This window comes from Panulirus ornatus, chromosome 1 (genome assembly GCF_036320965.1).
Source record: "Panulirus ornatus isolate Po-2019 chromosome 1, ASM3632096v1, whole genome shotgun sequence".
NCBI lineage: Eukaryota > Metazoa > Arthropoda > Malacostraca > Decapoda > Palinuridae > Panulirus > Panulirus ornatus.
Window position 1 is genome coordinate 41988321 of NC_092224.1, and position 12607 is coordinate 42000927.

The following is a 12607-nucleotide window of genomic DNA, read 5'->3' on the forward strand; positions in this document are numbered from 1 at the left end:
TATGTCTGTGTGTGTATATATATGTATACATTGAAATGTATAGGTATGTATATGTGCTGTGTGTGGATGTGTATGTATATACATGTGTATGGGGGTGGGTTGGGCCTTTCTTTTGTCTGTTTCTTTGCGCTACCTCGCTAACGCAGGAGACAGTGACAAAGCAAAATAAATAAAATAAATATTTATTTATTTTGCTTTGTCGCTGTCTCCCGCATCACAGAGGTAGCGCAAGGAAACAGACGAAAGGACGGCCCAACCCACCCACATACACATGTATATACACACACGTCCACACACACAAATATACATACCTATACATCTCAACGTATACATATATATACTCACACAGACATATACATATATACACATGTACATAATTCATACTGACTGCCTTTATTTATTCCCATCGCCACCCCGCCACACATGAAATAAGAACCCCCTCCCCCTCATGTGTGCGGGGTAGCGCTACGAAAACAACAAAGGCCCCATTCGTTCACACTCAGTCTATGTGTATATATAATATATAATATGAGAGTTGGAGTGAGAAAGTATCATTAAATTTTAGGGAGCTTGGGAAGTAGACTTGTGTGAGGAAGTACCAGGAGAGACTGAGTCAAGAATGGAAAAAGGTGAGAACAATGGAAGTAAGGGGAGTGGGGGAGGAATGGGATGTATTTAGGGAATCAGTGATGGATTGCGCAAAAGATGCTTGTGGCATGAGAAGAGTGGGAGGTGGGTTGATTAGAAAGGGTAGTGAGTGGTGGGATGAAGAAGTAAGATTATTAGTGAAAGAGAAGAGAGAGGCATTTGGACGATTTTTGCGGGGAAAAAATGCAATTGAGTGGGAGATGTATAAAAGAAAGAGACAGGAGGTCAAGAGAAAGGTGCAAGAGGTGAAAAAGAGGGCAAATGAGAGTTGGGGTGAGAGAGTATCATTAAAGTTTAGGGAGAATAAAAAGATGTTCTGGAAGGAGGTAAATAAAGTGCGTAAGACAAGGGAGCAAATGGGAACATCAGTGAAGGGCACTAATGGGGAGGTGATAACAAGTAGTGGTGATGTGAGAAGGAGATGGAGTGAGTATTTTGAAGGTTTGTTGAATGTGTTTCATGATAGAGTGGCAGATGTAGGGTGTTTTGGTTGAGGTGGTGTGCAAAGTGAGAGGGTTAGGGAAAATGATTTGGTAAACAGAGAAGAGGTAGTAAAAGCTTTGCGAAGATGAAAGCCGGCAAGGCAGCAGGTTTGGATGGTATTGCAGTGGAATTTATTAAAAAAGGGTGTGACTGTATTGTTGACTGGTTGATAAGGTTATTTAATGTGTGTATGACTCATGGTGAGGTGCCTGAGGATTGGCGGAATGCATGCATAGTGCCATTGTACAAAGGCAAAGGGGATAAGAGTCAGTGCTCAAATTACAGAGGTATAAGTTTGTTGAGTATTCCTGGTAAATTATATGGGAGGGTATTGATTGAGAGGGTGAAGGCATGTACAGAGCATCAGATTGGGGAAGAGCAGTGTGATTTCAGAAGTGGTAGAGGATGTGTGGATCAGGTGTTTGCTTTGAAGAATGTATGTGAGAAATACTTAGAAAAGCAAATGGATTTGTATGTAGCATTTATGGATCTGGAGAAGGCATATGATAGAGTTGATAGAGATGCTATGTGGAAGGTATTAAGAATATATGGTGTGGGAGGCAAGTTGTTAGAAGCAGTGAAACGTTTTCATCGAGGATGTAAGGCATATGTACATGTAGGAAGAGAGGAAAGTGATTGGTTCTTAGTGAATGTAGGTTTGCGGCAGGGGTGTGTGATGTCTCCATGGTTGTTTAATTTGTTTATGGATGAGGTTGTTAGGGAGGTGAATGCAAGAGTTTTGGAAAGAGGGGCAAGTATGAAGTCTGTTGTGAATGAGAGAGCTTGGGAAGTGCGTCAGTTGTTGTTCGCTGATGATACAGCGCTGGTGGCTGATTCATGTGAGAAACTGCAGAAGCTGGTGACTGAGTTTGGTAAAGTGTGTGAAAGAAGAAAGTTAAGAGTAAATGTGAATAAGAGCAAGGTTATTAGGTACAGTAGGGTTGAGGGTCAAGTCAAATGGGATGTAAGTTTGAATGGAGAAAAACTGGAGGAAGTAAAGTGTTTTAGACATCTGGGAGTGGATCTGGCAGTGGATGGAACCATGGAAGCGGAAGTGAATCATAGGGTGGGGAGGGGGCGAAAATCCTGGAAGCCTTGAAGAATGTGTGGAAGTCAAGAACATTATCTCGGAAAGCAAAAATGGGTATGTTTGAAGGAATAGTGGTTCCAACAATGTTGTATGGTTGCGAGGCGTGGGCTATGGATAGAGTTGTGTACAGGAGGGTGGATGTGCTGGAAATGAGATGTTTGATGACAATATGTGGTGTGAGGTGGTTTGATCGAGTAAGTTATGTAAGGGTAAGAGAGATGTGTGAAAATAAAAAGAGCGTGGTTGAGAGAGGAGAAGAGGGTGTTTTGAGATGGTTTGGTCACATGGAGAAAATGAGTGAGGAAAGATTGACCAAGAGGATATATGTGTCAGAGGTGGAGGGAACGAGGAGAAGTGGGAGACCAAATTGGAGGTGGAAAGATGGAGTGAAAAAGATTTTGAGTGATCGGGGCTTAAACATGCAGGAGGGTGAAAGGCGGGCAAGGAATAGAGTGAATTGGATCGATGTGGTATACCAGGGTCGACGTACTGTCAATGGATTGAATCAGGCCATGTGAAGCGTCTGGGGTAAACCATGGAAAGTTCTGTGGGGCCTGGATGTGGAAAGGGAGCTGTGGTTTTGGGCATTATTACATGACAGCTAGAGACTGAGTGTGAACGAATGGGGCCTTTGTTGTCTTTTCCTAGTGCTACCTCGCACACATGAGGGGGGAGGGGGATGTTATTCCATGTGTGGCGAGGTGGCGATGGGAATAAATAAAGGCAGACAGTATGAATTATGTACATGTGTATATATGTATATATCTGTGTGTGTATATATATGTGTACATTGAGATGTATAGGAATGTATATTTGTGTGTGTGGATGTGTATGTATATACATGTGTATGGGGGTGGGTTGGGCCATTTCTTTCGTCTTTTTCCTTGCGCTACCTCGCAAACGCGGAAGACAGCGACAAAATTATAATAATAAAAAGCAATATTATAATAATAAAATAGAATATAATATATATAATTTTCTAAGAGGGGAAACAGAAGAAGGAGTCATGCGGGGAGTGCTTTTCCTCCTCGAAGGCTCAGATTGGGGGTGTCTAAATGTGTGTGGATGTAACCAAGATGAGAAAAAAGGAGAAGGTAGTATGTTTCAGGAAAGGAACCTGGATGTTTTGGCTCTGAGTGATACAAAGCTCAAGGGTAAAGGGGAAGAGTGGTTTGGGAATGTCTTGGGAGTAAAGTCAGGGGTTAGTGAGAAGACAAGAGCAAGGGAAGGAATAGCACTTCACCTGAAACAGGAGTGGTGGGAGTATGTGATAGAGTGTAAGAAAGTAAACTCTAGATTGATATGTGTAAAACTGAAAGTGGATGGAGAGAGATGGGTGATTATTGGTGCATATGCACCTGGGCATGAGAAGAAAGATCATGAGAGGCAAGTGTTTTGGGAAGAGCTGAGTGAATATGTTAGTAGTTCTGATGAATGAGACCAGATTATAGTGATGGGTAATTTGAATGCAAAGGTAAGTAATGTTGCAGTTGAGCGAATAATTGGTGTACATGGGGTGTTTAGTGTTGTAAATGGAAATGGTGAAGAGCTTGTAGATTTATGTGCTGAAAAAGGGCTGGTGATTGGGAATACCTGGTTTAAAAAGAGAGACATTAATAAGTATACATATATAAGTAGGAGAGTTAGCCAGAGATTGTTATTGGATTACGTGTTAATTGATAGGTGCATGAAAGAGAGACTTTTTGATGTTAATGTGCTGAGAGGTACAACTGGAGAGATGCCTGATCATTATCTTGTGGAGGCGAAGGTGAAGATTTGTAGATGTTTTCAAAAAAGATGAGAGAATGTTGGGCTGAAGAGTGGTGAAAGTAAGTGAGCTTGGGAAGGAGACTTCTGTGAGGAAGTACCAGGAGAGACTGAGTACAGAATGGAAAATGGTGAGAACAAAGGAGGTAAGGGGAGGGGGGGAGGAATGGGATGTATTTAGGAAAGTAGTGATGGCTTGCGCAAAAGATGCTTGTGGCATGAGAAACGTGGAAGGTGGACATATTAGAAAGGGTAATGAGTGGTGGGATGAAGAAGTAAGATTATTAGTGAAAGAAAAGAGAGAGGCATTTGGACAATGTTTGCCAAGAAATAATGCAAATGAGTGGGCGATGTATAAAAGAAAGAGGTAGGAGGTCAAGAGAAAGGTGCAAGGGGTGAAAAAGAGGGCAAAGGAGAGTTGGGGTAAGAGAGTATCATTAGATTTTAGGGAGAATAAAAAGATGTTTTGGAAGGAGGTAAATAAAGTGTGTAAGACTAGGGAACATATGGGAACTTCAGTGAAGGGTGCAAGTGGGGAGGTTATAACAAGTAGTGGTGATGTGAGAAGGAGATGGAGTGAGTAATTTGACGGTTTGTTGAATGTGTTTGATGATAGAGTGGCAGATATAGGGTGGTTTGGTCGAGGTGGTGTGCAAAGTGAGAGGGTTAGGGAAAATGATTTGGTAAATAGAGGAGAGGTAGTAAAAGCTTTGAGGAAGATGAAAGCCGGCAAGGCAGCGGGGTTGGATGGTATTGCAGTGGAATTTATTAAAAAAGGGAGTGACTGTATTGTTGACTGGTTGATAAGGTTATTTAATGTATGTATGACTCATGGTGAGGTGCCTGAGGATTGGCGGAATGCTTGCATAGTGCCATTGTACAAAGGCAAAGGGGATAAAAGTGAGTGCTGAAAGTACAGAGGTATAAGTTTGTTGAGTATTCCTGGGAAATTATATGGGAAGGTATTGATTGAGAGGGTGAAGGCATTTGCAGAGCATCAGATTGGGGAAGAGCAGTGTGGTTTCAGAAGTGGTAGAGGATGTGTGGATCAGGTGTTTGCTTTGAAGAATGTATGTGAGAAATATTTAGAAAAGCAAATGGATTTGTATGTGGCATTTATGGATCTGGAGAAGGCATATGATAGAGTTCGTAGAGATGCTCTGTGGAAGGTATTAAGAATTTATGGTGTGTGTGGAAAGTGTTAGAAGCAGTGAAAAGCTTTTATTGAGGATGGAAGGCATGTGCACATGTAGGAAGAGGAAAGTGATTAGTTCTCAGTGAATGTTGCCTTGCAGCAGGGGTGTGTGATGTCTCCATGGTCGTTTAATTTGTTTATGGATGGGTTGTAAGGGAGGTGAATGCAAGAGATTTGGGAAGAGGGACAAGTATGCAGTCTGTTGTGGATGAGAGAGAGCTTGGGAAGTGAGTCAGTTGTTGTTCGCTTATGATACAGCACTGGTGGTTGATTTGTATGAGAAACTGCAGAAGCTGGTGACTGAGTTTGGTAAAGTGTGTGAAAGAAGAAAGGTGAGAGTAAATGTGAATAAGAATAAGGTTATTAGGTACAGTAGGGTTGAGGGACAAGTCAACTGGGAGGTAAGTTTGAATGGAGAAAAACTGGAGGAAGTGAAGTGTTTTAGATATCTGGGAGTGGATTTGGCAGCGAATGGAACCATGGAAGCAGAAGTGAGTCATAGGTTGGGGAGGGGTTGAAAATTTTGGGAGCGTTGAAGAATGTGTGGAAGTCGAGAACATTATCTCGGAAAGCAAAAATGGGTATGTTTGAAGGAATAGTGGTTCCAACATTGTTATATGGTTGCGAGGCGTGGACTATAGATAGAGTTGGGCGGAGGAGGGTGGATGTACTGGAAATGAGGTGTTTGAGGACAATGTGTGGTGTGAGGTGGTTTGACCGAGTAAGTATTAATAGGGTAAGAGAGATGTGTGGTAATAAAAATAGTGTGGTTGAGAGAGCAGAAGAGAGTGTTTTGAGATGGTTTGGTCACATGGAGAGGATGTGTGAGGGTAGATTGACAAAGAGGACATATTTGTCAGAGGTGGAGGGAACGAAGAGAAGTGGGAGACCAAATTGTAGGTGGAAAGATGGAGTGAAATTAATTTTGAGTGACTGGGCCTGAACATACAGGAAGGTGAAAGGCGTGCAAGGAATAGAGTGAATTGGAATGATGTGGTATACCGGGGTCAACGTGCTGTCAGTGGATCGAACCAGGGCATGTGAAGCGTCTGGGGTAAACCATGGAAAGTTCTGTGGGTGCTGGATGTGGAAAGGGAGCTGTGGTTTTGGTGCATTATTACATGACAGCTAGAGACTGAGTGTGAAAGAATGTGGCCTTTGTTGTCTTTTTCTAGTGCTACCTTGCGCACATGAGGGAGTAGGAGGTTGTTATTTCATGTGTGGCGGGGTGGCGATGGGAATGAATGAAGGTAGACTATGAATTATGTACATGTGTATATATGTATATGTCTGTGTGTGTGTATATATATGTATACGTTGAGATGTATAGGTATGTATATTTGCGTGTGTGGATGTGTATGTATATACCTTTGTATGTGGGTGGGTTCGGCCATTCTTTCATCTGTTTCCTTGTGCTACCTCGCTGACGCATTCCTCACGTGTCATAGAAGGCGATTAAAGGGGACGGGAGTGGGGGCTAGAAACCCTCCCCTCCTTGTATTTTAAATTTCTAAAAGGGGAAACAGAAGAAGGAGTCACGTGGGGAGTCCTCATCCTCCTCAACAGCTCAGATTGGGGTGTCTGAATGTGTGTGGATGTAACCAAGATGAGAAAAAAGGAGAGATAGGTAGTATGTTTGAGGATAGGAACCTGTATGTTTTGGCCCTGAGTGAAAGGGTGAAGGGGAAGAGTGGTTTGGGAATGTCTTGGGTGTAAAGTCAGGGTTAGTGAGAGGAGAAGAGCAAGGGAAGGAGTAGCACTACTGAAACAGTAGTGGTGGGAGTATGTGATAGAGTGTAAGAAAGTAAACTCTAGATTGATATGGGTAAAACTGAAATTGGATGGAGAGAGATGAGTGATTATTGGTGCATATGCACCTGGGCATGAGAAGAAAGATCATGAGAGGCAAGTATTTTGGGAGCAGCTGAGTGAGTGTGTTAGTAGTTTTGATGCATAAGAACAGGTTATAGAGTTGGGTGATTTGAGTGCAAAGGTGAGTAATATGGCAGTTGAGGCAATAATTGGTGTACATGGGGTGTTCAATGTTGAAAATGGAAATGGTTAAGAGCTTGTGGCTTTATGTGCAGAAAATGGAATAGTGATTGGGCATACCTGGTTTAAATAGTGATATATATGTACATAAGTATATGTATGTAAGTAGGAAATATGGCCAGAGAGTGTTATTGGATTATGTGTTAATTGATTGGCACGCGAAAGAGAGACTTTTGGATGTTAATGTGCTGAGAGGTGCAACTTGAGGGATGTTCGATCATTGTCTTGTGGTGGGGATGGTGAAGATTTGTTGAGGTTTTCAGAAAAGAAGAGAGAATGTTGGGGTGAAGAGAGTGGTGAGAGTAAGTGAGCTTAGGAAGGAGACTTGTGTGAGGAAGTACCAGTAGAGACTGAGTACAGAATGGAAAATGGTGAGAAAAAAGAGGTAAGGGGAGTGGGGGAGGAATGGGATGTATTTAGGGAAGCAGTGATGGCTTATGCAAAAGATGCTTGTGGTGTGAGAAGCATGGGAGGTGGGCAGATTAGAAAGGGTAGTGAGTGGTGGGATGAAGAAGTAAGATTATTAGTGAAAGACAAGAGAAAAGCATTTGGACGATTTTTGCATAGAAATAATGCAAATGATTGGGAGATGTATAAATGAAAGAGGCAGGAGGTCAAGAGAAAGGTGCAAGAGGTGAAAAAGAGGGCAAATGAGAGCTGGGGTGAGAGAGTATCATTAAATTTTAGGGAGAATAAAGAGATGTTTTGGAAGGAGGTAAATAAAGTGCATAAGACAAGGGAACAAATGGGAACATCAGTGAAGGGGGTTAATGGTTAGGTGATAACAAGTAGTGGTGATGTGAGAAGGAGATGGAGTGAGTATTTTGAAGGTTTGTTGAATGTGTTTGATGATAGAGTGGCAGATATAGGGTGTTTTGGTCAAGGTGGTGTGCAAAGTGAGAGGGTTAGGCAAAATGATTGGGTAAACAGAGAAGAGGTAGTAGAAGCTTTGCGGCAGATGAAAGCCGGAAAGGCAGCGGGTTTGGATGGTATTGTAGTGGAATTTATTAAAAAAGAGGGTGACTGTATTGTTGACTGGTTGGTAAGGTTATTTAATCTATGTATGACTCATGGTGAGGTGCCTGAGGATTGGCGGAATGCTTGCATAGTGCCATTGTACAAAGGCAAAGGGGATAAGAGTGTGCTGAAATTGCAGAGGTATAAGTGTGTCGAGTATTCCTGGTAAATTATATAGGAGGATACTGATTGAGAGGGCGAAGGCATATACATAGCATGAGATTGGTGAAGAGCAGTGTGGTTTCAGAAGTGGTAGAGGATGTGTGGATCAGGTGTTTGCTTTGAAAAATGTATGTGAGAAATACTTAGAAAAGCAAATGGATTTGTATGTAGCATTTATGGATCTGGAGAAGGCATATGATAGAGTTGATAGAGATGCTCTGTGGAAGGTATTAAGAGTATATGGTGTGGGAGGTAAGTTCTTAGAAGTAGTGAAAAGTTTTTATCGAGGATGTAAGGCATTTGTACGTGTAGGAAGAGAGGAAAGTGATTGGTTCTCAGGGAATGTTGGTTTGCGGCAGGGGTGCATTATGTCTCCATGGTTGTTTAATTTGTTTATGGATGGGGTCGTTAGGGAGGTGAATTCAAGAGTCTTGAAAAGAGGGGCAAGTATGCAATCTGTTGTGGACTAGAGAGCTTGGGAAGTGAGTCAGTTGTTGTTTGATGATACAGCGCTGGTGGCTGATTCGGACGAGAAACTGCAGAAGCTGGTGACTGAGTTTGGCAAAGTGTGTGAAAGAAGAAAGTTGAGAGTAAATGTGAATAAGAGCAAGGTTATTAGGTACAGTAAGATTGAGGGAAAAGTTAATTGGGAGGTAAGTTTAAATGGAGAAAAACTGGTGGAAGTGAAGTGTTTTACATATCTGGGAGTGGATTTGGCAGCGGATGGAACTATGGAAGCGGAAGTGAATCATAGAGTGTGGGAGGGGGCTAAATTTCCATGAGTGTTGAGAAACTTGTGGAAGTCAAGAACATTATCTTGGAAAGCAAAAATGGGTTTTTTTGAAGGAATAGTGGTTCCAACAATGTTATATGGTTGCGTGGCGTGGGCTATACATAGAGTCGTGCGGAGGAGAGTGGATGTGCTGGAAATGAGATTTTTGAGGACAATATGTGGTGTGAAGTGGTTTGATCGAGTAAGTAATGTAAGGGTAAGAGAGATGTGTGGTAATAAAAAGAGTGTTGTTGAGAGAGCAGAAGAGGGTGTTTTGAAATGGTTTAGTCACATGGAGAGAATGACTGAGGGTAGATTGACCAAGAGGATATATGTGTCAGAGGTGGAGGGAATGAGGAGAAGTGGGAGACCAAATTGGAGGTGGAAAGATGGAGTGAAAAAGATTTTGAGTGATCGGGGCCTGAACATGCAGGAGAGTGAAAGGTGTGCAAGGAATAGAGTGAATTGGAATGATGTGGTATACCGGGGTCAACGTGCTGTCAGTGGATTGAACCATTGCATGTAGAGTGTCTGGGGTAAACCATGGAAAGTTCTGTGGGGCCTGGATGGGGAAAGGGAGCTGTGGTTTTGGTTCATTATTACATGACAGCTAGAGACTGAGTGTGAACGAATGTGGCATTTGTTGTCTTTTCTTAGCGTTACTTCACGCACATGCGGGGGGAGGGTTTTGTTATTTAATGTGTGGCGGGGTGGCAATGGGAATGAGTAAAGGAAGACAGTATGAATTATGTACATGTGTATATATGTATATGTCTGTGTGTATATATATATATATATATATATATATATATATATATATATATATATATATATATATATATATATATATTTATATATATATTTTTATACTATTCGCCACCTCCCGCATTAGCGAGGTAGCGTTAAGAACAGAGGACTGGACCTTTGAGGGAATATCCTCACCTGGCCCCCTTCTCTGTTCTTTCTTTAGGAAAATTAAAAAAAGAAAGGGAGGATTTCCAGCCCCCCACTGCCTTCCCTTATAGTCGGCTTCTACGACATGCAGGGAATACGTGGGAAGTATTCTTTCTCCCCTATCCCCTGGGATAATATATATATATATATATATATATATATATATATATATATATATATATATATTATTTTTTTTATTATACTTCGTCGCTGTCTCCTGCGTTTGCGAGGTAGCGCAAGGAAACAGACGAAAGAAATGGCCCAACCCCCCCATACACATGTATATACATACGTCCACACACGCAAATATACATACCTACACAGCTTTCCATGGTTTACCCCAGACGCTTCACATGCCTTGATTCAATCCACTGACAGCACGTTGACCCCGGTATACCACATCGATCCAATTCACTCTATTCCATGCCTGCCTTTCACCCTCCTGCATGTTCAGGCCCCAATCACTCAAAATCTTTTTCACTCCATCTTTCCACCTCCAATTTGGTCTCCCACTTCTTGTTACCTCCACCTCCGACACATATATCCTCTTGGTCAATCTTTCCTCACTCATTCTCTCCATGTGCCCAAACCATTTCAAAACACCCTCTTCTGATCTCTCAACCACGCTCTTCTTATTTCCACACCTCTCTTACCCTTACATTACTTACTCGATCAAACCACCTCACACCACACATTGTCCTCAAACATCTCATTTCCAGCACATCCACCCTCCTGCGCAGAACTCTATCCATAGCCCACGCCTCGCAACCATACAACATTGTTGGAACCACTATTCCTTCAAACATACCCATACTTTTCTTGCATGTTGTTTTCTTAGCCTGATTGGTCCATTACCAGGAATTGTTATCCACTTGACAGCAAATTAACCAGGATGAAATTGATTGATAGACAGAATGTCATTAAATTGCTGGGTAAGTTTTTTTTGACATGTTATCCTTTTGGTTTTTACGATGATTTATGTAGATTCCTTCCATATCTGTGGCACCTTGTTCAAAATCTGACAGAGGATGATTAAAAAGACACCAAACATTTAGAAAATTTAAGTCTTTTAACATTCTCATGATGTTGCTTTCTTACGATGATTTTATCATGATAAGATATACTGTTATAAAGGCACAAGAAAATTGAACTTTTTTCTCTCATCAGGGATGGAGTTTAACTTTTCTAGACATATATCCAATGCAGATTATGAATTTTTTGTCCATTTCAGTACAACACATCACATTTTCTTTCTATGGATACATACTTTTTCAGTTCAGCTGCAGCTACATGATGTTTGGGCAAAGACAAGATAAGATTTGTACCAGTTCAAACTTTTTATTGTAGAAATTCAGTAATCTTAGGTAGAAGGTATACAAAGAAGATCCTAGCCAGAAGGACAAGCTAAAAATGTTGAGCTTTTAACCTTCTATGGCAATCTTTACAAGCAAAAGGGTTGAGCTTTGGACCACCTCCTATGGTGCTCTGACTTAGATTCATCCCTGTATAACATCCAGCAGTACTGTTTTAAGCATTCCTTCCTTCCTGAAGCCCTGAGATTGATGCTTCATTGTGCTGATGTCCTGATGGAAGAGCTTTTCCTGTTCGTTAGACACTGCTCCAAGATGTGAATGGAGGAAATGTGCTTTGAGCAACATTCTACATCCCATAGCAGCATAAGATTTCATAAGTCTTTTCATGCTGCCTTCAAATTCCAGAGATCTTATGTTTCCCAAGAAATTCTCCCATAGCCAACCGAAAGAGTTCCAGGCCTCCAGCTCCAAGTCATCAAGATGTGTGCTGAAATTGTGGTCTTTTAGGAGTTCCTTTATCTGCAGACTGATGAAGATGCCTTTTTTTCAACTTGCCCTCAGTGATCTTCAGAAATTTCACCACACACTAGAATCCTTTTGAATTTTTCTTGGTTAGTATTTTCACAAATTGCTTCATAAGACCAAGCTCAATGTGGAGTGGTGGAAGAATGTTTTGTGGATCAACCAGAGGCTTATCTTGGACACTCAAAATTCCTGGCTCATATGATCTTCATGGCAGCCAGTCTGACTCCTTATAATGCCTGGAAGTTCCTCGACTTTCCCAGAGGCATAAAAAAAAAAAACAGAAGTATTTCAGTGGGTCACACTTAAACCAAGACTGACTGACTCATTGTGGTTCAGCCTATTTATACTCTTTTTGTGGGCATGCACATAAACCTTGTCAAGCATTTTTTCCTACCAGCTTTTAGAACATTCTGGAATGATCTCAAGATGCACATGCTTGAACACTTATGGCACATCCACTCTGGAGGTTGCCATTGGTAATTAAGGCCATTAGGGCCAGATGCAACAATATAGTTTTCATCTCATGAAAAGTAGATGTGATACAAGAAAAAGCTTACATTTTCAAAATCAGCATCCAAAACTACATCAGGTACAGCACAAGCCATTTGTAATGAAAATTAGTTGTTGAC

The 12607-nt window shown here is 41.5% G+C and overlaps 1 protein-coding gene across 1 annotated transcript in view; it reads left to right on the forward strand.

The window, feature by feature from the left end:
• Nucleotides 1-12607, forward strand: part of Clbn (Nuclear export mediator factor NEMF homolog Clbn) — a 908728-nt gene that overhangs the window by 265580 nt on the left and 630541 nt on the right. The window lies entirely within an intron of this gene.